Source organism: Halictus rubicundus, chromosome 4, assembly GCF_050948215.1.
Source record: "Halictus rubicundus isolate RS-2024b chromosome 4, iyHalRubi1_principal, whole genome shotgun sequence".
Taxonomy (NCBI): Eukaryota; Metazoa; Arthropoda; class Insecta; order Hymenoptera; family Halictidae; genus Halictus; species Halictus rubicundus.
Window position 1 is genome coordinate 9591183 of NC_135152.1, and position 26063 is coordinate 9617245.

Here is a 26063-nt window from a genome sequence, read left to right on the forward strand (position 1 = left end):
TTGTTTTATCGATTGGTCCTGTGCTTCTGCTCTGTTCGTACTCTGGTCATTGATTTCTATTGCCTCCGCGCCGTACCATCTATTTTCCTAACTATTTATGTGATATTAATTATGTCGAGCAGCTCTACGGACATTGGCCGCATTTCTCTCGAAATGTCGACAGTCTCGTGTCCTAAATGTGTCACGGTATCAATCAAAAGCGGACGTGTCACTGGCAATTCAAGCGAATAAGTATGAAAAATATATTGAACCTGCAACTCATTTTTAAACTGACGCAACACAGGGCCGAATAAGAAGATTGTTATCGATTTCCAAATGTCCGCCGAATACGTAGTTTGAATTTAATTAAATTGGACGTTCGGCAAAGAAAATAAGTTGGCCGCGCAGCGTTCGAAGATTCTTTATTAGTTTCTATTGAACGGAAATATATTCGTTCGACGCGGAAGCAGGAAATCAGGGAGCCACGAAATAAAACGACGATAGGTAAAATCCGTCGGGAACAAATGAAAATTTTGGGATTCGTTCCCTCCAAAGTTTAATAACATCGATCTGGATCGGATTTTCTTAATAAAGACGCTCTCCGGGGCGACTACCCTTGAAACTTCTCGTCGGCCAAATGGACCGAGCGATTATTAGAATTTAAGAAAGACTCCTTGTCGGGAAGTCATGAGTGGTCGCGGTCCGCTGAAATACCGCTTAATTCCAACAAATCGTTTCCGCTCGTGGCCGAGTGTGAATATGGACGAGAAAACGGGAAGGGAAAGAGCGAGAGAGAGAGGAGAAAAGCGGGGAGAGCCCGAGAAGATGGGTCGAGATAGTGGCGGAGCAGAATGGAATGGGTGCCGACTCGGCGGAGGAATAACCTTATTTACCAAAGGACCCGCGATTATCCTCTCTTCCCCTCCAGGTCCCTCGCCATGGTTGCGCTCTTATCCTTTTCCACCCGTTCCTCTTGCTCTCCGTAATCGCGGTGATAAATTGCCGTAGTATCACGGCCGTATAAACAAATCTCTGTGCTTTCTCCCATCCGAGAACGGTCGGGTTCGCTTTTATGCCCCCTTCGGCCACCCCCGGGCCACGTTTTCTTTCCCGAATTCTATTCGTCGGTCACTTCTCGCGGGACACGCAATCGATCAATCGCACGCGGATAGCCCGTCCCCCTACACCTCCTCTTTTCCCTCTACTCGTTAAGTCCCCGTCGAGTCTTTCCCCGACTTTCGCCACCGTTCCGAATCGCCGCAGCGTACGGTCATGTATTATCGATCGATTTTCCCCGTGACAGGCCAGAGGGGAAAGTTTTTCTGCGAAATGCATCGGCAGAGAGAGAGAGAGAGAGAGAGAGAGAGAGAGAGAGAGAGAGTCGCGCGAGAACGCCGCAACGCGGAGAGTTGCGGATAGGTTGATCGATATCCACCGATTCCGCTCGATTTTCATTAAATCGAGTCGAGAGTTCTTGACATTTGTTCAACTCCGCTGAAATTTTAATCGATCCCCGGCTCGCGGCCGATTGTTGCCTTCTTCGGCCGGATTGATCGCAAAACTCGAGGTACGACTCGAGTCGGGCAACTATTCTCTTAATGGACTGAATCAAGATGGACAAAGATACTCTACCATCCTATACTATTCAACACGTTCTACAGTGGATTCTCGTTACGAGTCAGTGCCAACCTTACGATTTGGAGTCAGTGGTGACCACACCACCGCGGTGAGGGGCAACATTGTATCGGAGAAAGACATTTCCTCAGTCTGCTTGTCAGTATCGGTTAGTAGTCATAGGATGTGACTCTTAGGTTTCCAGCGTGCCCTGTGTATTTGAAATGCGACGCTCGGCGAAAACCTGGGATTTCGTCTAAGAGTCTGTCGCCAGAACCGCGGAACTGACTCGTAACGAGAATTCACTGTATTTGTAACGATTGCAAATAAAACAGAGAATGAAACACGACGGTGTACAAAATTGCCGCGTCACCAAATCTTTCAATTGGATTAAGACAGTTGCCTTATTTGATCGAGAACTATCTCAGGGCCGCGTGGAACCCCAGACAAGCACGGAAGAAACGGCGGCGGCGTCGAGTAGCCGAAGGTTAAACACAGTATGACATACTGTGCCACTCTCGAGCGGTCGTGGTGGAGAATATTAGCGCGTTTATTAAAACTTCCTACGAAATGTGTTCAGCGAACGGGGAGATCGAGCGTGCTGTTAAGAGAATCATACGATTGTGCGGCACCGTTTTTTCCGAGCCGCTATACGGCGAGGTCGCGCACGCAGCACGCCCGAAAGCACTTGAGGAATACAATATGCGGAGGTTACACCGAGAAACGCGGTCCCTAATTAGGTGAAACGAAGTAAAACCAACCGGGTCGCGGTTGTACGCTCGCGCGCCACCGGCCCCCTGATAACGGAATCATAAATTGAAATTAGTTTCCGGGAGAATTATTTTCCGCGGTTAGTGTCAGTCGCGAGGTGCTCGACATTTCTTTTTTTCGTCTTTCTCTCTCCTTCTCCCTCCCGCCCCTCCCTTTCTCTCTTTCTCCCTTCCCCTATTCGTTTCCTTTCCGAGGCTCGCTTGTCGCTCCGTTGGGAAGGTTTTCCAGGGTCGACGAATCCTTTATTGCGATGGTTTGTCCCTGCCCAGACCGCACCGACCCTTCCCTACCACTCTCGGAATCGTCCGACAAGCAGGATTATACCGCCGGAAATATCAATGGCCTCTCTTTTATCCTATCCCGGCGAGCACCTGTACGTTTTTTCTCCTTTCCGGGGAGCTTAATGGAATTACGCTCGTTAAAAATTCTGCGAATCATAATGCGGTTTGCTACAAAGGACAATACGAGCTGCAACATAGATTGCCTCTCTGACGAATAATTCTTAATCGAATAATTACGATTAAACAGCTCGTTTAACTTACACTTATGCGTGAAATTAGAGGCTTCGATAAGTATTTCAGAATTTTGCAGCCTGGAATAACAAAAATTTAAGCCCGGGAATAGAAGACCCGCAATGCCGGCCGCGTTAATCTGTCGGAATAAAAGATAAAAACGGAAACGCAAAAGAATGTTAACCAATTTTCTTGACCATAAACATTCTTCAATTCCACGTGTACGAAGTTTAACAGTGGACATTATGCATGCGAAACTCTTGTCTTATTGCTTTTTAATTCTTTCCACGCTAAACAACTTTCCGTTCGATTATCCAGGTAATAGGATAAATTCGGACGTAATATTACATCGCTGAGATTGCAAACGACTTGGGAAATTCAAATGATTCCGGGGGGGGGGGCGAGAAAATGGAACCCGTCTGAAAAAATATGCAAAATTGACGTTAACTCATTACGAAGCAGTAAACTTAAATTCTCATTCGATTGTTTATTGGCTGCTTAACTTTCCTGCAGAAAATTCGCCGGAAGATTGGAGATTGGATGCGAGCGCAAACTTCCGCGTTCACGACGATGTACCAAACACCAATGCTTCTGTGGTCATTAAACTCCGATCGACCTTCACTTTCCGACCGGCAGGCGAACAATAACGATATTTCGACGGTGCTAAACGTAATTGCGCAATTACAGACAAGAAAACCGATTCGGTGGAAAAGAATTCGCCCCGTTCGACCCGTGGTGGCGTAACGCTGCAACCAATTCTCGACAAGTTTTTGTTCGGTACACGGTGGTTTCAAGCGAGGGAACTACAACGGAGATTCAATTTGGAAAAATGAGTCAACCGTTTGGGTAATCTCCGACGGACCTTCTTGAACAATGTCTTCAGCCAGACGATTTTTATAACCGAGCGGAGACGACACCCAAAAGGACACAGTGAATCATTTCGACTCCGCCTCGAGCCGAGGGTTGAAAAAGCTTCGTCACTGTATCTGCCGCAAAAGGTTCTGCGGCATCCTATCACCGTTTCGATCGTGTCCAACCAAAAAGTCTCAACGAAAACAACCGCAAGGACTTCGTCCTTAGCACGTTGACCGCAGAGTCGGCATCCTCAAAAATTAATATCGGATCCGTATCTGATTCTCCTTTTCTTAAACACCAATTTACTCCGATAATTTAAACTGTACAACCAGTCATCATCGTACTTATTATTGCCTGTCCACATTCCCTGAAATCATCCTAATAAAAACACAATGAAACTCCGCAACTCTCTTCCGGAGACCTGACTATCATAAAATAATAAAACTACTACGCGAGACCCCAAAAGTGGATATTATCGACAATTATCGTTATTTAGTTCTCCGAGGAAGATTATTAGTATTTTTTAAAAATCCTCATCTTCAAAGGGTTAATGGACGCCAGACAAAGAAAAAATCTTTGATCTTGTGAATTGAGAATAGACAATTTTGCTTTCTATTTTTTTTTTCCCTGCACAGAGCCTGAGCAGACACAATTTGGTTGCCGTCGAATTTTAGGGAATCAGAGAACGGTGCTCCGGAAGGCAATCTATGAACAAGCCTGCACCGAAACGGTCAAGATAATTACAATAACCGTCCTAATCAAAGAAACATGCTCTCCCATTCTTCCTCTGTCTGTTCTAGGCAGATGCAATTTCGTTGCAGCTGAATTTGGAGGAGTTAGGACAATGCTCCAGAGGGCCATAATCATGCTAGCACTAGAACAGTCTAAATGATTAAGCAGCCACCGCAATCAATGATACATGCTTTTGTAATGGCGCATAGTAGCAGAAAAGGTCGTCAACCGTCGGCTTGAAACAACCGAAGGGCTGATATACCAGTTTCTGGCCCTGAAAAGCCGAACGGGAACTATCAATTTCAAGTTGCTATCTAATCGTTCGGGCCGACGCTCCTTTACGCAAACTCTTTTCAATTCGTTCGATAAACGGCTCGGTTCCCGGTAAATATGTATATTCGAGGGAGTGCGGGGGTGGTTGGCGTCACCGGTACACGGGCGAGACCTCGTTTCTCGTCGCGTCGACGTCTCTGTTGCTCGTCGCGTGAGGCGAAACGCTCACGGAACGATTTTTCACGGACATTCTCTCCCTCTCCCTCTCTCTCTCTCCCTCTCGCACCTCCGACGATAGACTACGAATATATCACGGCGCGGATAGCGCGGCTGAGCAAGCATTGTTCAACGTCAAACATCCACCGACCCAACATCCTGCCTTCCCGAGGGGAATACGAGGGACGTACACGGTGTCCCTTCCGTAGCGACCCCTTCTCCCTGCTCGTAAGTGCGTGAGAGGTCGACAATGGTGTCGGGCCAGGCATTTTTTAGCACGTTTCGACCTGGAACACCCTGTACACACGTAACGCCGAGAAACACACTTCGGAAACTTCCCGAGAATTGCTACAATGTAATCTAATGCGAACCATCTCCTCTCCAGCTCGTCGCTTCTTGTAAAACGCTGCCATTTTAGTTGGCGCCGAGCTCGGACCGTATAGAGACAACCATGTATCAAGGTAAGCAACTGTTTTAAATATACAGCCGGTCGCAAAAGTCTGCGCTCGCCTTTCGAATATACCGAGCATAGAAATATTTTAACTATCTGTGGCCATTGATTAGCCCTCGGGCTTCTGCGAGTTCCGGGCCTATGCCGGAGTCATTTCTGACCCGCGCAAATATTTCACTAATATTGACGCGACCGCTCGAGCTTATCCCCACCACCGCAAAGGGTCACAAATGACTCCGCAATATTATAGCACACGGAGGGTTACTTTATCGGTTCAGCTGAAAACAGGAACACGGAAAAGTCTGCGATAATATCGTCACGGATTTATTCGAGCAAATAAAATTTCTTCACGTTATTCAGAGTGAGGACTCTGGGTTATCGATTTAATTGCGTGATCAGATGTACCGATGTGCAGTATTTTTTCCCTTTCTCTTCTACATATGTAGACTTCAACAGGTGTATGTAAACTTCAACAGGTGTACGTAAACTTCTGTGACCGACTGTAAATCAGTCATGTTTCCGTCGTTAGTTCGCGACACTAAGGAGGCGAGAACGAAAGTACCAAGCACGAGTTTCGTCTCTCGAGAACTCGAACGGTTACATCTCGACAACACTTACGAGACGTTTGATCCCATCGCTATCCATACGACGCACGTTATATGTAGGCGCGCATATAAAGGAGGAAGGACGCGTGTACGCGTCCCCGTCCCGACGATAAATCTGGTAGTTCGATGTCTCCATTTCTGGCGGCGTTCTATTCGCTCGTGTTCATTTTATTTCACCATTATATGCTCTATCCTTCGGAACTGATAGCGGGACGCGCGAGCTTATGTCCTGGTAGCGTTCGCTTCGGGAGAAACGATTCACCGGAGGAACGTCTGTTACGGTGTTCCAGCGAATTTGCATGGAGAACGTTCTGCGTGGTAACGGCGAGATAGAGAGACGGAGAAAGAAAGGGGAGAGAGAGAGAGAGAGAGAGAGAGAGAAAGCCGATGGAAACAGAGCGAGAGAAAGGTAGGTCGAAAGAGGAACGGAAATAGAACGGCAGAGAGAAACGGTTAATGGATTGACACGGTGGATTGCAATTAAGTTAACGGTCGAACGCTATTTCTGGATTATTTCTGCCGGCTGGAATGGTTTATAAATATCAGGATACGAATTCTGTTAATGCGAACCGATGTGGTGGGCGCAGTGCCCGTCGGTATTCAACGCAAACAATTCGAATAAAGATTAAACGATGGAAATACATTGTCTAGAATAAGCTGCGCGTCCGAAATAATCATGCACCGCGGGCCGCGTGCTCTGCGCTTTTTTCTCTGTTTTATGCCGTGCACTGGGGAACCGTCCTTGGCTATTCAATCGCAAAAACGAACGGCACTTCTTCGGCGAGTGTCGCTAGACGTTCGAAAGCACTCTGCGTAGCAGATGTTTCGAGGAGGCCGGCAAAACTCACCGAACAGTACGTTTACTGTGAACACGTTCAATTGGCCATTTCCTGGACACGAATCTCCCGGTCCGTTATTCTTCCCGTCGAATTTCCGTGCTCGTAGGCTGGTCTCACCTTGTCCGATCACAACAAGTACAAGGCGAACTGAAACGCGGTCTCTCCGAGACTAAAATGGCGGCACCGTGCCCGCGAAGATCTCGGAAGTTCCGCAATAAAAACTTCCGAAGGCCAGAAGGGGAACGGAATCCTTAATTTGGGAATACTTTCTATAGTGATGGATAATTGGAATACTTCGAGAACGAAGAATCCGTTGAAAGTGGAGATAGCGGTGTACCGGGATTTCACATTCCGAGTGTTTTTTCAATTCCGCCCTTCGAGTCGCTTCGCCGCTGATAACAAATGCTTTGCTTCCATTCTCAACCTGCAATTTTTTGTCTCGTACTCTTGAAAATTGTATACTCGTTTTAAAAACTTTTCTTCTTTCTATTAATTCAGCATTTGTTGTAGACACTATCTGGCGAAGTCATTATTATAATTTGGTGCAAGGAGATGACGAATGGTCGCAATGAAGGAGGGGAACGAGCTCCGTCGAACGCTTTTGAAGAACGTGAACGGGCTCTCGGAGGCGGTATTTATCACCGTCAAAGGATATCACACGATTAAACCGACGAATATCGTCGAAGGAAGCCCGGTTGATTCGCGGGAATTCACCCTCGGTTTTCCTTTACTGGATCGTTCGGGCAGAGGGGGGGGGGGGCGTAGAGCACGCCGAACACGAAACGAATCTTCCCAGATTGGATCTGTTCACTGCAGTTCCTTCTTTTAAGAAGCCCTCCCTTCCCCACACCCCCGGGCATCGCACCACCTCCGGCCAACTACCGGCGCGTATCCTAGTTGGGCTTTTCTTGCCCGACTTTCGCGTAATAACCGGAAGCGAGAAGCGAGGGCAAAGTGGATCGCATCATAAATCTGCTCCACGCTCAACAATGGAGAGCCTCCGTCTCTCGTGAGTACGATCAAAAGAAGTTTCGCGGAACTGGCTACCATTATGATAATCCGCCTGCTATCCTATAAAGGCTGTAAAAAATGAGCGTCCGACTGTATTTTCAAATCTCCACGCTTCTACGCCCTTTGTCCGCTCGTCAGCCAGACGCCCCGTATTAGTTCCCTGACGAGTTACCGCGGGCTGTAATACTTCACTGGTTGTACCCTCTGGAGTTTCAATCACGGATCACCGATGTTTATGTGGTTCTGTCCGAGCGCAAGATTTTATTCGCACGAGAAATGTTATTCGAGTTTGACGCTGTGATCTATTAACGAGGTATTCTGTACTTTTTCTTCTGTGATAAGCCGTTGAACTGACAAAATTCAGCTTGGATGTGTATGGGATCTATTAACGAGGTATCCTGTACTCTTCCTTGTGTAATGAACCCTTAAACTGACAAAATTCAGCTTGAATATGTATCTGATCTATTAACGAGGTACTCCGTACTCTTCCTTGTGTAATGAACCCTTAAACTGACAAAATTCAGTTTGCATGTGATTTATTAACGTGGTGTTCAGTGCTCTTCCCTATATCATGAACCTTTAAACTGACAAGATTCAGGTTGAATGTGTGTATTTGTAATTTGATGGAGACTTAAACAAATTTTGATTGTACCAACGTGAGTGCAAGCAATTTAATTTGAAAGTACAGAGTGCAAGAAATTCGGGTCGAATAAAGTTAGCAGAGGTGTTCCTGATATCCATGTCGATCCAGGACACTTCGAGCTTCAAGGTTCGAGAGGAGGATCCGATATCTGCACGATGGGACGCACTTTTTCGGTACCTGGACGATGGAAGTCCGCGATTGAAGCAGCCTGCACTGGCTCGGGGCGGATTAGCTGGATTCATTTACGCCGAACCGATCGGGTAACCTTCGAGAGCCCCGACAGTTACTCAAGGCTAGTGGATACGACAAAGAAGAACCGCCCCCTACCATCCTCTCCTCGACACGCGAATACACATGTATTGTTCGAGTACCGGCCGGTGGTTCGATTAAACTTCTGATACCTGGCAAGGACTCGTGTACACCTTTCTCGTGAGATTCCTTTCTCGATTTGTGCATAATCGAATGGCTCCGAGACCTATGATTCACACGCATCGCGTCCTTCGATGATACAAACAATATTAGCCTCATGTGGAATGCAAGTCCTGCGGGCTAAAGTTCAAAGTTGACGACGGCTTTAGAACGCAGTTTTTACGAAAAATTGTATTGATTTTTGATTTGTTTTTTAAAAATGCTTGTTTTTTGAGATTTTTAAAATTGATTTATGGAATTGTGTCGGGCTTACGGACTTGCAAATAATTGAGATCAAGCGTTACGAAAGACTATTTCCGGCTTCGGAGTTACACTTTCGCGAGGCTTAGTTACTCAATTGTGAAATACGTTTGTTATCAACGGAATGGTGGGGCTTCGTGCATCTCATAGTGCCTGCGCTAATTATACATATATAGATTACTGGCGTTTTCACTTCAATACCTATCTATCCGAGTGGAACAGAAAGAAATTAATTCTCGACCTTCGAAATTTGTAATGTCTTACTTTTACCTAACCTGACATATGCTTGTTATGCAAACAAACTTAGTCATTGCATTAACATATTGCGTAACTCTTCCTGTCTTTCGTTCTAGAACTAACAACGACGTATATCGATCCACTACCACACTTTCTTGTAACGTTAAATCTGAGATTGTATTCATGCTGATCCACAGAAACGAAGGAAAAAAGAAAGTTGAAACTTCAAACATGAAATTGGTAGACAATTGGTAAATTATATTGCTCCTTTAAAGAATAACCTGAATAGATCTTTAAGATAAAATGGATACAAATTTAGATCGTAATGTAGCATTTTCCAAGTATTTAGAAGACAATCGAATTACTTTCGAGCTACAACTTATATTATCGTGCAATGCGGACGTCGAAGAGCGTTCCAATTGTTTCGTTCCATAGAAAATGCACTTGCCACGTGATACAGGATGCGAACGATTTGACATAGGCCCGTACGCGTCGCAGAGAGTTGGTTTGAGAAGGGTGGAACAGGGTTTTGGTTAGGGCCTCATTCTCGACACCTGCTCACAGATCGCTAGGACATTTTTCTGGCGTTTGGAAAATTTCCCTGCTCGCCGCTTTCATTCCCAAAGAGGGACGGGGCAGGGCCGGGTTTCTCGAATGTTCGCTGACCTTTGTAACCTTTTATTATACGTACACGGTCGCACAATGGAACGGTTCCTCGCTCGCCGACGCGAGTATCCCCGTAAAGTCGAACAAAGAAGAAGAAGAGAGAAAGAGAAAAAAGAGCACCGAGCTTCCCGGAACGACGAACGTTAATGGCGTTTTCTATCGGGCTGAATTTTTATCATAAAAGCAGTCTTTTCGCATTTCCGGAAAATGCCACGACACGAACATCCCCCCCCCCTCCCTACACCGTCTTCTACGTCGAGATGACGGAAAATTACGTGTATCGCCCTCTCCCAACCCATCCGTTTCCCCACGAGATCGCTTGTTTGACCTTTAAATCTGTTACCGTTCGACTCGCCTACTCTCGATCTCATTATTCCAATTATTTCCAGGTCGTTATCAGCCGCGCGGAACTTCTCGAGAATCGTCAAAGGAAACGCCGCGATTCATCGTTCGAATTCGCCTCGGCGATGCAACACTTTTCAACGGCGAGGATTCTCCCGGAAGAAATTACGGAATTCTTTCCCTGTAATTGGTCGTTAGCCGGACGATCCAGCAGACGCGGATCATTTTATCGTTTGGAAGACGATGCTCGTTGCGAGATTCTCTTTCCGTTCAAGCAGAAGAGCAAAGAATTTTCTTCAAGGTCGTACCATTCGAGATTCAAGGTCAACGTTCCTTCTGTATTATTTTTGATTACTTAGTCTAAATCAACACCAATTCATCGACACCTCGATTATAAAAACTTCCAAAACGGAGATTAAGACAATTTATTGTAACAAATGCTCCGATGAGCACGTATCAACTCGAAAAAGTTTACTTAACGGTAAGTTAAATGAATTCGGCGAGACAAGTTTGCTATATTCGCGACATTCGAGGTAAATACCGTTGACCTTGAAATCCCGATAAAGCCTCGAACCTGATCATGCTTCGAGCCAACGTTTTTTCGTCATCATCGGGAACAGGAGAAACGTTCAGGCTGTTAGATGGAACACCCGGTATAAGATGGATGATCGTAAAAGGGAGAAAACTGTGGCGTTAGGCCTATTTATTACACCGAAGATAAAACCCTCGAAAGGGAGCCGAGGATACGTAGCGGGACACATCGTAAGGGCCTATATCGATTTCGAGGTGAGCAGGAGAGAGAGAGAGAGAGAGAGAGAGAGAGAGAGAGAGAGAGAGAGAGAGAGAGAGAGAGAGAGAGAGAGGAAGACGCGCGTCCTTATGACGAAGTCGCCTCGAAGCTTACCGCATAAATCTCGTCGGCTTAGGCGAAGCAATGCTGAACACGCGACCGGAGAATCCTTTTTCGAATGTGTGTAAGCGCACGCCGGAGCGTATATCTTCATTCTCATACTTATTTCTCGACGGTACGTACGAGCCGCAACGCTCCGAGTGCACAAACCACGCTGGGATTCTTGGTAAATTTGCGAGTGAAAAAGGAAAGTTGACGACCTCTGCGCCTTCCGCGCGGCCGCCGCAGAATTCAAGCGAAAGAGGAAAGTTTTCGTATTACTATAAAAGGGAACTGTGTTTCGGTCGTTGAACGAGGCACTGGGTTAACGCGTTTACCGTCCCCATCATTCTTACGCCGGTCCACCGTTCTACTTAAGAATCCATGGACCCATTTGTCGAGAGCATCGTGTCCTTGACTCGATGACCCTTCACGATCCGACCTGAGTCCAGATTGCCATTGGGAGGTACGTATACGTTTAAGATGGCGACCCGCCTAAGCGAACCACGAGTCATTACCACAGAATTTATGTAAATACAATGTCACTATTTTGTGCTCGTAACTACCATCGGGATAATCAAGAGGATCACGCTTTTGACATGCAAATCTCCGTATAAAAATATTTGCATAAGGATCTGTAGTCCAATGGTGTGTTAAAACAATTTCAGAAATAAATGCATTCAATCCAATGTACATGCTGAAAAAGTTTCATCAGGCTTCATAAAAAATGTTGTGCAGCGAAGCGTCCGAAGTTTTGAGAATTTAGGTCGTGATTTAAGTCGCGGTTTCCTTTGATTAATACGTGGCCGAGGGATTTAACCGGTGATTGTCGGAGGTGAATAATAATATAGAAGGATCGGGTCGCGTAGATTAACGGCTTTTCGTATTCTTTTCACAAGATCTGACCCGACTGCACATTTCTCACCACGCACCGGCCATCCTGAAGAACTCTCAACCCCGCACTCGCACACAAGCATACACTCGAGCGGCCACTCAGCCACTCCGACGCCTGCATTCCTAGAAACCTTGTTCCCAACATCTCAGTCGAACTTCTTCTTCTCCTCCTCCTCCTCCCACTCCTCGAAAAACCTCGTTCCCGGAATTCTATGCGCTCGAGAGTATTTTCCCGCCAAATATCTTGGAGCCGCGTAAGCGCGACGTGTCAAATTACAGACCGCGTAAATTGCGGCCAATTGCCGGTCGCGTGAAAACGAATCGATAAATTACCCCCTAACCAAATCATTTTCCAGGAACCTGCCTCCGCGATGCGTGTATTCCCACAAAATACTACATTGTGCACGAAAGATTTATGCTACCGCTGCCCGGCCGACGCGTACAGATCATCGTTCAACGTGAATCATTGAAATTCCTAGTAAAATCAACTTGCGCAAGTGTTACGGATGGGTTAAGGATTTATACGCGATTTCCCGATTTTGAAACCGAACTTTCACAGATCAACGTTAAACTTTAACCAGACTAACAACTCTAGTTAATTTAATATTGGTCTTTAGAAATTTGACATTACACCAAATATTCGAATCCGTTTTGCCGAGTTCAGGTAATTGTTCGAAGTAAAAATGGTTGTTAACACGGCCGTTAAGTAGCCCGAAAAGTTAAAGGCAGCAAGAAATAGGGCAAAAATACAGGACACTGAGGTTAAGTGAAACATCATCGAACAAATAAAGCATCTAAACAGGACGGGTCTAGCAATACATTAACATCGAGGACAACATCGACCGGAAACGGTTCCAAATCGAGTAAATTAGATAACGTTAAAACCCGTTTCGTACCGTAGTTGGAGCACTAATTGTGTTCGATTAAGAAACGTCAAAAGTAAACCATACTTGTAAACGCTATCATACCTGTTTCGTTGCGAGAACGTTGATCGCCGAGCAGGCCAGATAAAAATACAAGGTTAACACGTCACTCGTGTGCGAGAACAATAAGCACCGGACGCATCGTTGCCATGTCTCGTGCAATCGAGCGCCGCGGCTGGAGACTATCTTTAATTATATTCAGAATTACTTAACCGCGCGTAACCGTGGACAGAACACTTTCCCGCCATTTTCGCGAGACTCGCGCCGTAGAGAAGGATCGCGTAAATTTTTGCATGTCATTCTTCTCGAACAAAAAGTGATATCTGTAAACAGATCATTTGTGAACCTCGATAACTATCTAGAAAATTAGCATCTGAGCAAGCTTCATTCATCAACGAAACGAAAGCGAATTGTGTACAACTTATTCTCGACCTTTGCCTTGGCTTTATGTTTCAACGTTTTGCGAACTATAGTCTAGAATTTCCCGCAAATGACTGTGCAGATGGGAAGCTTCGTTTCCAGGAAAATCGTGTTACCGAGGGAATAAATGATTGGATCCTAAGTCACGGGTCGCGGAAGCGTTAAAGTGAAAAAGAGCAGCAAGCGAAACGACCCAATATTTCGAGCAATAAATTGCACGCCATTCTGCCGGGACGAAGCATCGAAGGGCCAAAATTAGGCCATTCGATTCGCCGTAAAGTAATAAGCGTCGAAAGCACCAGCACCCGCTACGAAGAAACGGTGTAGTTAATAATTCGATAATTTTGCAGGGACCGTGTAATAGGGCGTCGTTTTACGGCCGGCCCGGTGCTCGATCCGTCCGCACGCGCGCGTATCCTCCCGACGCAGCGCGGAGCGGAGCGGAGCAGAGAGCGGCGGAGGAAGAAGAAGGCAGAGGAACGCGGTGAACAAGTAACGAGGTTACCCGGACATCCCACAATTAATTTGCTTGCAAACGGTTACGCTTTGCGAATAATTATTCAAAGTTCTAGCTTCCGCCAGTGCAAAGTGCAGCCACTCAGGGGGGTTGGGACGACGACGCATCGACGATATCGCATTAAAACGCGGCAACTTGCCATAAAAGAAATCACAGGACCACATGGCAGTACACTGGACGGTTTCGCCAGAAAGGCCCCGGCGTAAATTGATAGACGAGCCAGTCGGAATAAAAAAAAAAGTTCTCGAAATTCGAATGAAACGCGATAGACGATCCCCGTTCACTTGTTAACTAGCGAACTTTTCGAACATCTACGCTCGCGTACGAACAATTAGCGGCTGTCTATTGTTCCAGCCTCCGATATGATTGTGAACGAGACGCGCATTTTCTACGATGCTTTGTATCGAACAATGAGCAGGTAAATTTGATACGAATAATTAGCGCCGTGTTACTGGCCACGTACGAAACAATGCGTTTCGATAATTGGAATTTTATTCTCATTTTCGTGTCGGCAACCGATTTCGAATTCGTGCCTGAAATTACTTTGGAATCCCATATTTTCGACAATTTTACACTTTACGCAACGATCGCTTCAACCGCGCGCTGAAGAGAGTCGGCGGTAAATAAAAATGGTAGAACAAGTTGAACGAAAAACTGTGAAGAAGCGAAACACCGTTAATCAAGTTTATTAAATTTCCCGAGTGACTTTAACTCGCCGGAGATGCCGAGCAAATAAATGAAATTGGTTTTGTAAACTTCTGAAAGAGACGCGATTCCGCGTAAACGTGCACGGTTTACTGACAATTATCGGAATGATAAAGAGTATTTTCTTTCGGGCTGTAACCCTACAATCGGTGCTTTTTGTAGCCGGCCGGTTCGATAAACTCGACAGTCAATAGATGTCAATTAAAGCGAGCGCGAGCATCATTAAAATTCAATTAAAAAGGAGGCCCGCCGCCCCGTGATTGCAGCTGTTCGAACGCGTCGTTAAAATTTTGTCCGATTACGCGAAAACGTTCACCATGACAGAGAGATAGAAATAGTGACACGCGGAGAGGGTGGTGGAGGGGATGTAGAGAGAGAGAGAGAGAGAGAGAGAGAGAGAGAGAAAAAAGAATAAACTCGAACGGGATTCGCGAGATATCCCCTCTGTGTGTGAAGCGGTTACGTATTAAAAGTTCCTTTCATATTTAATTACACTTTCTGGAATTTCGTCTCGTATCGTGGGGACCTTTCAATTTAATCTCATTTCCATGCAGGCTCTTCAAACATCCACGCGAGCACGACCCCATTCACCGGCCTACCTTTTATTTTTCATGCGTTTCTCTCTTCTCCGTTTTATCACAATCTCCCGTGTCGAAGAATATTACGAGTCTCTCGATCGTTTATTATTCAAACAACGTTCCTCCTCGTGTAAGCAGGCTAATGAAAATTAATTTAACCTGTACGCGTGGTTCGATTGTGTTACTCAACGCGTTCCGTGCCCAGGCGTTTTCGCGTGACTTTTTCCTCTATATGCCATATAAATCGGTGGCTCGTACGCCCAAAGATGTTATGCTACTCTATAAACATTTCCAGTTGAAATCGCGTGACGCTCGCAAAAATGCACGTATCAATTTAATTAAACAGAAAGTACGACTTTCGACTTCAATCAAAGTTAATTGCGATTCTACTGCATTCCAGTTCTAAAAATTCATGCAGTGAGCTTCAAAATTTTCATCCGTGAAAGTGGATGGTTTTTCTAGGCTGTTGAAATTGATGGAAACTGTATTGCGTTAGTACGATAAATCAAATAAATACTAACGAAACCCGAGTATTTTTTTACATCTCAAATGGAGCAGAAAAATATATTGTTCAACCAACAGTAGAATATTCGCAGTTCCAAGTATCAATCGCAGAGCGAAATGAACTTTATTACTATTTCGTTTCACCATGATAAAAATTCATTTCGGTACGGTTTTTTATTTCGTCGAAGTCAGAAATTTGATTGGCCGAAAAACACGCGCGCCGCGCGACTTCGACACCGATGACATTGCACTTATTCGTAATAATACTCTGGCAACGGCGGGATACAGAACGTAAACAATGGGGGAATAAAAGAGATCGAGACGCGGCGGCTGGCGACGCGACTTTTCGAGGCGAGTATCGTTTCCCGGGAACATTCGTTTCCCCGATAAGATAACGCTTCCGTGCGAAGAATCTTAAATAGATCGTCGAACGGCGATCGACGTTCCCCAAACGCGCGAAATCATTAAAACCACTCCTACAGCGTCGGATGTAACCGATTAGAAACTCTGCGAACAATTTCCACCCAGCCGAGCGAAAAAAGGAACTACAATGCCGCCTCGAACAACTTCCCCTCACCCCCGCACAAAAATGATCTTTGGGTCGCCTTGTTTGGGCATTTTTTTAAGGAATTTCGCATTTCATCTTCCTCGTGTGCTATAACAAACATATTAAAAAAATGACCATACAAAAAATTGGCGTATAATAGAAACCGCGTTGTTCGGAGGGAGCACTGTAAACGAAAGAAATTTAATTTGTTGGAAAATATCCGCATTGTTCGCGGGAGCACTGGATATTATTTACTAGGTCGTCGCGCGGGAAACGTAACCTCCATTTTTTTAAATTTTGCGATCCACTGGAAAACCAACGTTATGCGAATTCTTATTCGCTGAAATGAATCATTTGCATTAGAGTACAATCTCGCTTTTTGTATATAAATACCGATGTCATTTGCTGTACATATTATTTAAATAAATTGCGGCCATCGCTGACCTCCGTTGTTTCAGTAAAAATAAAAAGAGGTTGGTACACTTTCCACGATAGTTTTGTTGTATACTTCCGGCGTTTGTATGAACTGTAAACATGTGTAGTTTCTCATTTAGTTGTGAATCAGATTACGGCGATATTCATTCGTACATTCTTGTACGAAAGAGAAAGGACTCGCGGCGCGCGTATTTTAAATTTAATGAATTAAATAAATGCTGATCTTGTTGTACGATAACACATGTATTCCCGTTCTTTAAATAATTATCATTTAATACTCTGAGAACCACGTGTACCCTCTCTCTCTGTTTACAAGTGATCCGTTAAAACAGTAACGTGCTCTCTCGCCAAAATGACATTAAAAATGACATTTTACGTGTAGCGAACCGATACGAGTTTCAACAAAAGGTTGTCGTTATCAACTTCATCCGGAACAAGCAAAAAAAGAAACAAAATGAAGTCAGCGTGGCGTGGAAAAATATTTCGTGTCCAAAACTGCAGAAAAATTTGTTTACAAATACAGTTTTCGGTGGGCCCGCGAGATTCTAGTCACCCGAACGGAGAATTTATAGTGGTTGCGGATTATATTCGACTGCCATGATTGTTGCCAAGAGCAGTAACCAAGCCAATTCAATTTCTCTACTAGTACCAGAAACTGGCCCTAACCTAATCATTATTCCCACGGCATCGATATCCCGCGAACGGTTAAAAACGATTTTCAAACATTCCACGGTTTCAAGATATTAGGTTAATCGGAAATTTTGCATACTTTTTTTTACAGTTCATTAGTAGATCACGAAGGTTATGATATTATAAAAATAATTCCAGGAGGCATTTGTGTGGCAGTTGTTTCCGCTCAACAGAAATGGCCATTAATATTCCTCGAATCCTAATTAATAATATTCAATACAAAACGAAACTGTTTTTTCGAAACTATACTCAAGAATCGAAAAGAAGCGTTATAACTTTTCGAGAAAGGAGTGCACGCTATAAATGCGCGAATGTTCGCAGTATAGTAATTGTTATCGGCTACCTGTACCGTCAATATCAGTTTCGAAATGTCAGCAGAAATGTTCAACAGTCTCCGTTGCCGATTTCTCATACAAAATGCAATAGGATTCTGTGTTTACGGTTCTCGTTCTCGATAGCAAACGATTCTCCTAACAAGATTATACCGCCATTTTGTAGTTTACGCATCGACGGTTGAAAGAAGCACTAGACTCGCTACAATTTATGGAAATCCTGAAACATGGTTATGTCTCGATCAAAAGAGACAAAACTTTCCGATCGACCCGACACAATGTAACGCGAACGATCGTGTCGGTAGTCGTTCTGATCGTGTCACCCGAAGCGACAATGTTCGAAGGTTGGTAACGAATATTGCGCTCGAAATACGAACCTGTTCGCGACGTACGACTTTGTCGATGACGCAACCGCTCGAAGGTTCTTTTCATTCGTGGCTCTACACGCTCGGTTATCCTCGTCTTCCGACGAGGTTCTCCGGATCCGATAGAAAAAGGTAAACAACGACGGAGACGAGGAGAACGCAGTTTACGAAAACGCAAACACGGATCAGAGTTTCCGGGAAAGCATCCCGGGAACGATAGCGCCCCGTCTACCGAAGACCGTAGACCGAATATCACTCGCGACAGACCGTGTAGGTACCGGTATCGATCGCAATCGCGAAAATGAACGTTTAAGATAATATATAAAGTATTTCGTTACTTACATAAATCGTGCGGCGGGCGATACGTTGCGCTCCGTCGGCAGGTCGCTGGGACGAGAGCGTAAAGTATATCCAATAATCCACAGTGAACGACAAACGTAGTACTGCACACTTTACAATAAAACTCTCACTTTCTTTTTCTTTTTATATTACCATCTTACTTTTTCCTTTTCTTTTTTTTTTATATCGGCTATTTCTCTCGAATCACTGATTCAAATCACGCACATTGAGAGAAACAGTCGCACCACCATTGCAGGTTTAAACGAAGCACACCTTTCACGAAGAGAGAACCACCACAAACAATACAAGGCTGGCTGGGGCATCAATGAGAAGAGTACTCGATGCGGCAGACGAGTCGTTGATTGAATAGCGCCGGGTTTCCAACGTCTCTGCGCGTGTGTACATAAATCGTCTAGGCTATTGTATCCGGGGCGAGGAATACTCCTTTACTGAAAAGCACGAACGTTACTCGCGACCGCACTCGACAGATACTCGGCAGGAACTGACGCGTACGCGGGACAGTCGACGCGCGCTTCGTTCCGTCATCGGCTACGCTTCGAGAATCGAAAGAAATCGAACGGTCTCGATTATATCGGAGTAACGAACCGCGCGGGGGGTGGGGGGAGAAAAGACAGCGGGAAAATCGAAACGCACCGGTGGGGGGGAATCGGAGAGCGGTTGTTAACGACTAGCGATCTCGCGGCACCGAGAAACTTCACAAGAGACACTGGGCTGTAACGAGACGAAAACGACCGATCGGCCGATCCGATGGAACACGAACGGGTACGAGGAACGCGATGTACTAACGATGATCGAAGATTCTCGCTCGCAACGGAGAAACGAGAAGGACAGAAACCGAGACGGACTCCATATAGAGCGCACGCGCGCGTTCTAACGCGCTTTCGTTACGTAAAAGAAGTGCGCGTTGGTTGAACATCATCAGAGATCAGAACGGTGTACACACTCGCGCGGGACTGGCCCGGTAAAAGTCTTAGAGAAGCGGTGTACCGAGGCATAGATGTTTTACCGCGGACGCGAAAGCTGCCGCCGGTGTGCTAACCTACTTCTCTCCTTTCGTCGACTGGGAAACACTTCTGACCAGCAACAACGATGACGACCACGTCGACGACGACAAACGTCGCCGGGTGACGAACACGACGACGACGACGACGACGACGACAAAGACCACGGACCAAGTGGCCGCACACGACGGTAACGTACACGCGCGGGCTCTCCTCGTTGTTTCTCCTCCTCTCCTCGCGACGCGCGTCGGCACGGGACCCTTTTCTCGTTCGGCTTCGCTGTTTGTGTCAACCGCGACACCGCGAAACCAGAAAACAAACAACTGCCGTGTCGAGGACGCGTCTTGTTTGCAGGAAAGCTCCGCTCGACTCTTTTCTCACTGGGCGGAACTCGTTGTCGTCGCGGGGGTTAGGGGAGGGGGGAGGGGAGAACACAGAGGGAGAACAGGGAACACACATATACACACTGTGAGACGCGCTCGCTCGCGCGCGCGTGCTGCCCGCGGGAGGGAATGAGAGAAAGAGAGAAGGAGAAAAGAGAGAAAGAGAGAGAGACAGCGCGGCAGTATGACACGATCCGACTACGACGGAGGTCCGACTCGAACTGAGCGCCGAGCGGCTGATCGAGGCCGACGTCGGCCGACTCGACCGACTCGGCCGAACCGAGGCGCTCGCCGATAGCGCGCTCCTTCCCTCCCCCTACACCCCCCGCCCCGGGCCCCCGCAGCCCTCGCCCTCCGCACCGTCCCGCACGCCCTCGCCAAGCCAATGCTTCGCAGCCGCCACCCTCTTGCCTCTTGCTCTTCCCTCTCACGAACACACGGGCTCACCTTCCTCGCCCCGCGCTTCACGATAGTCCACCCGCTCTCGTAGTCTCGCGTTCCCGCTCTTTCCCCTCTGAAACAAGCCGTCGTGCTTCACCGCTCCACACCAACCCCCCTCCCGCCCGCCAACCCGCTCCACGCTTCGCCCGCGTCGCCCACCCTCTTCCTCGCCGCGTCCCACCAAAGTTTCCGACACACCGGTAACTTATCGGAATTTACTCGTTACTCCGAATTCGTGAGCGACCGCGTGCGCCACGTTAATGCTGCTGCTGCTGTTGCTGCTACGCGCACGGGAATATCGGGATACGGGAAACCGCACCGCGCAACGATGGATTCAAGAAATCGACGAAGAAAGTATCGTATCCGCCGATCCCGTACAGGATACGGTAATTGGGTGTTGGTTTCGGTTCCCGAGACGTTGTCGATCGTGCGGCGCGCTCGGTAATTAATTGCGGAACGAACGGAGCCCCGCTCGCCGCGCGATCCGATCGCCGCACAGCGTCTCCGGACTCTTATGGGAGTCGGCGGAAAATTAATAACTTCCAAGCTGATCCGTTTCTGACCCTAGACCGCTACTACTTTTTTCAAGATGACACGAAGGTACGTCGATTAATGAAAAAAGATACAATTATGCTATAAAAATTGAAGTGATCTTTATTTCTTTTTTATCAAGTGAAAACGGTTTTGCTCATTTTTTTTTTTTATTGCAATTGATTATAATTACTGACCAACTTCTTTTTTTTTAATATTTGTTTACGGGTAGTATTGCATACTACATTATATTACTAATGTCTTACGATAGGCATTTGTTTAAAGGTGATACTTCGAAAATTGGACTTTTTAGCATTATGTATCTCGAACCATGTGCGCCGCGTCCGACGCGGGAAATCCTTGCTTCCCTCGCACATTTCGACGCCGGCCTTTTTGCGAGTGAAATTATTTTGCACGATTGCAATAAATTTACATTCTTCATTCATAGGTATCGTAGGCAATTGTTTAGTTGTGTTTTTTTCAATTGTAAATTGCACACTGCGGTTTTGAACCGGAGGTCTTAGATGCTGGAAAAAGAAATATATTTTGACAATTGCACTTTGCAACTGCGCCGATTCACTTCTGTACAAAGCGAACGGACAAAACTTCACTCTACAATTTTTCTGTATCTTCGGCAACAACCGAGTTTCAAATCGGCCCAGTTAATAGTTACATACACCCTGTATATTTTTCTTCGTATCGACGGCCTGTAGAACGATGTAGAAGACCAACGGTAATGATTATGTTTTCGCGTTTCGCTTTCGAAAAACATGGAAGTAAATTCGCGATACCTATAGAATGCCCTATTATTTCGCACGGGGTACAAATTGCATGTCTGTTTCAAAGTTTTAATGCGCGCAAACGCCCGCAGGATTTTTCGTAATAAATGTTGCAGAACGGACCGCAATATAATTCAGTTTGTATAAAGCTATCCGATTATTCGAATATTCAGTGACCCAGCTGCCTGGTTTCTTCTCTGTCGGCTTGAATAATCGAATACTCGACTCGGTTCATTGTAACGACTTTCGCCAGACTCGGATTTCGAGAACACCGGTAAGCTCTATTCGATAATTGGCGTGGTATCGTTCTCGGTCGAGAGATTACCGTGAAAAGCCATCGTGTTGTTTGACGCTTGCTGAGGAAACTGTTGTCGGGAGAATAGGTAAGGAGGTTTAGCCACAAATACTAATGGCGCACCGGGTTGTACACTCGTGCCTCTCGCTATCTCTCCTCTCTTGTTCTCTCTCTCTCTCTCTCTCTCTCTCTCTCTCTCTCTCTCCCTGTCTCTCCCTCTCTCGCTCGCTCTCTCCGCGTCCCGTTTGCGCAGGAATGATACGATGAACGATACAAGGCGGAGATAGGTTATTACACGGCTCTGTTATGAGATACAATACGTAACAGCGAAGAGGAGAAGAAAAGTGACTAACGGGGCTGACAAAAGCCGAGCGAATGTGCGACTACATATCGCCGGCTGAACAAGTATACACGCGTGCTTATTAAATTATAAATATCACGCGACCTATCCGCACGTGAACCGGCGCAATTTTGCCGAATACTCGTGCACGGGTCCGTGGTGCTTCTACATGGTCGCCATAACGTATCGGATTACGTTAATTAATTGAAACGCAGAACCGGGAAAGGAAGTTGTGCGTTCTTCCCTAAAAAGAATGTGCTAATATACGCGCTTAAAAATATCTGCTATGGAATTAGCTGCACGTGGGTGAGCCAACATCCGATACGTAATTAAAGCAGTAACGCCGAGAATCAAAGATCAAATGAACACAATTTTACCGGTCGCCCTGGGTATTTACTTTTTTTCTACATGAATTCTCCTGGAATGCGCACAGGTAATTGGCTACGCATGCTATACGTGTTTTAGATTGACACGGATTGGACAAAGGAAATCGAATCAGAATAATTGCGAATATATTCATGAAAACAATGCCTATCTCGGTGAGCACTGTGCTTCGACGTCAAAGTAGAATGGATTGTACATCGTGCGTAGACTGTGGATTTTACGCATTTTTGAGAAAAATGAGTGGATCGAGTGAAAAACAATACAGAGATACAAACTCATTACAATTATTCAGAAAGGATACACATGTGTGTGTAGCTCGTGTGTCTTGCAAACGAGACAAACAATTTTTATTTTCCATAAAAATCCGCAGTCTGAAGAAATTTTAGTAATAACTTTTAAGGGTGCTGGCTGTATTTTAGGTAACGCCCGAAGAGCGTATCATTACGAGAACCCGGGTCTACAGATGTATTATGAAACAATACAAGCCGGAGTTCCTCTGTACGTAAAATATCGCAGGTTCTGGGAAATGTAAGAACTATCGAATCGAGAAACATTGGAATGTTTCCAAAAAAAGAGATCATTACTTTGCCGTGGCTCCTGGCTGCCCCTGGAAGCTCTCCAGAAGATATATAGCATTGACTCTTCGTGTAATACCGTCGAAGGTCTGTTTTTCAAAACGCCGAAATAAAACTCAAACATATTCGTTCCGTTGGGGAAACCAACAATTTCTTCCGATCATGAAATGCGCAAAGCATGCCATTACAAATTTTCGATTAGAATTACGAACTTTCTCTTAAGAATTAACACTGGAACTACCGAGCCCTAAATGAGGCTGATGCACACTCGTTTATAATAATAACAAGATTAAATAGAATTTTTATCGTAACATGTACTTGAATACAGAAGTAAATAAAAAAATTTCTCAATAAAACATGTCTACAACTTCGCGAATTGTAGGTGAGAAAATCTGAAAATAACACGAATAACATGTAAGCAGGTTTCCTGTAAACGACGGAGCACTTTGTAGAAGCCCACGTGCATAAATAATAACCTTCGTCGGTCATTTTCATTCATAAGGTTATAATTAGAACCGCTATTCTATAAAATCTGCCAGCTCGTCCACGAGGATGTAATAATAAGGGGAATAGGCGAGAGCATCCTTGTGCATAGGAGTATAGATAGGTGTCCTTGCATTATTCAAAGTTAAAGTCACACACGGTCATTATGATACCGTGCAATCCCGTTTTGTTTCCGCGCGATAATCGCGTCGCGGATCGGCAAATTGCAGGTTGCGCGCGTGCGCGACTTTTTCAGTCGGCATCGGAGGCGAGGCACGGCCGCGACCGGCTGCATAATACGGTCCCGCGAAACCTTGCCGACTTACCAAAGGTGTTGAGTAACTTTCGTACGTGTCTAGTCACGACTCGCGGCGATGTCCAACAAGTTGTAGACATCGCGCCGGTAAACACGGCAACCGATCCGGGAGACTGCACGACATTAATCACTCGGAACAGACGTGATCCGCCTCATCTTCGATCCCGCGGATGACGTCGCTGTCGATTCTGAAGAGATCACTCGCGCTCCGGACACGCACGGACGAACTGGCGTCCCTCCAAAGCGCCAATTTCGCGTGCGGATTTCCGGAAGCGAGAACAAGCAGCGCCGTTTAAATTCTGACTCATCTCTTCCGAAGAAGACACTCGTAAGTCTTCCCCGTGACCGAAGACGGAGCAAGTGCAATGACAAACGACGTGAACGGAATCTTACGTTCGGGATTCAGGTCGTGTCCTTTGCTGCAACCGCCATCATAATACCTACTACAAATCTGCAACTGTTCAGCCATCGATTCGGAAGGTTCTCGCTTATATCTTCTACGTTATTTTAATTAAGCTACTTCGAGCTATAATATTTAATACAGTCAAACCTGATTTTGTACGGTCCTTTCCTATGCAATTTTTTTTGTGCGGTATATGAGTGCCAACGGTGTTGTTGATTATGGTCCCTCTCCACCGCACAAAAAAATTTTCTTTAATATATTGTAACAAATTATTTGTTATAGCTATTTATAAAGTTTCTGAATATTATTTTTGTGTGGTTTCTTTTATGCGGTCCTCCCTATCTATCGCACAAAAGCAGGTTTGACTGTATTTAATATTTTTGAGCAGAAAAAATGAAGAACAATCGTAGCATCATGAATGTATATAAACTTAAAAAAATTGACCAAAACATCATGTAACTGGTTGAAAACCATATTTTCCAAACCTTGACAACGGTCCGATTTAAAAAATCGGTCTAAATTAGGAGACTTTTCCCTATTACGATACTAATATTAAAATATTGTTATTCGTCGCGCTACTGCGATTTTTCCGTTGCCAATATTTCAGTAGTGCGATGCCAAAGTCAAGGCTGAATTAACTCGTGAACTTATCTACCCTATCATAGCTGCAGGAAACCGCCAGACTTTCCAATTAGTAGAATGTACTGATCATGCCTATATACGTATTTCACTAATCAGAAGTTGGAAGGAGCCCTGGAGCTTTTCGAGTAAGTAGTGATTCGTTGATTTAAAGGGAGCCCCGGATTAGCGCAACGATTTCACCCCCGGATAAACGTTAGCGTAGCCTTTCGCAACATTTTCATCGTTTAGTTCTCCACCTCGTTTGCTTTAGCTCTTGATGTGCCTAGTTCACTCTTTCCGTCTGACGGATATCGAAGTAACTTACATCGATCCTCGTTTAAAATGTTTCCCGGCCCGTTTTTGCCGTTCGTGTCGTTTGCATCGAAATATTTCATTAAATGAGTGAATATTCTGCAAATAAATGTCCGAAGTGTAACACGTGTAATAGAACGAAACAAGTATTCTATTGAAAAACAGAATTATTTTGCAAGACGTTGTTGCTAAAATTGGTCAAGATAGAAAACAAGTTCAAGGGCAAAATTGACAAAATTGTGAGTTGGATGCCAACAAAGGTTAATTGTTCTACTATTTTTTTTAACACTAAACCTACCACGGTCAAAATGGCCGGTTTTCTATTTCGCAATTATTGAAATTATAAAAATGTTTTCATAGGAAATTGCTGAATTGACTTCTCTATGTAAGCACATATTATAATGAAAATCATACAAAGTTTAAGTAAATTCAATTTTCTCCTTTCTATAAGACGTTTCACTTTCATATGTCTTGTGGTTGGTAGGTTTAGTGTTAAATAGGTGATAGCACATAATAGGTTGACAAACCTCTCTTTCCAATGTCCATTGATGGAGTCCATTTTTATACAACTTTCTAACTATGACACAAGAAAAATTGCAATATACATTTATGTAAAAAATGGTGA

The 26063-nt window shown here is 45.2% G+C and overlaps 1 protein-coding gene across 5 annotated transcripts in view; it reads right to left on the reverse strand.

The window, feature by feature from the left end:
• Positions 1–20261, reverse strand: part of LOC143353350 (uncharacterized) — a 422762-nt gene extending 402501 nt beyond the window's left edge. For 2 of the 5 annotated variants that reach the window (XM_076786594.1, XM_076786599.1), the window contains exons 1-2: positions 19618–20261; positions 18557–19002 (exon numbers count right to left, since the gene is read on the reverse strand). The gene's annotated coding sequence lies outside the window, so the exon portion shown is untranslated. The other 3 variants (XM_076786595.1, XM_076786598.1, XM_076786597.1) reach the window with 3 other exon arrangements.
• Between the last annotated feature and the right edge of the window lie 5802 nt (positions 20262–26063).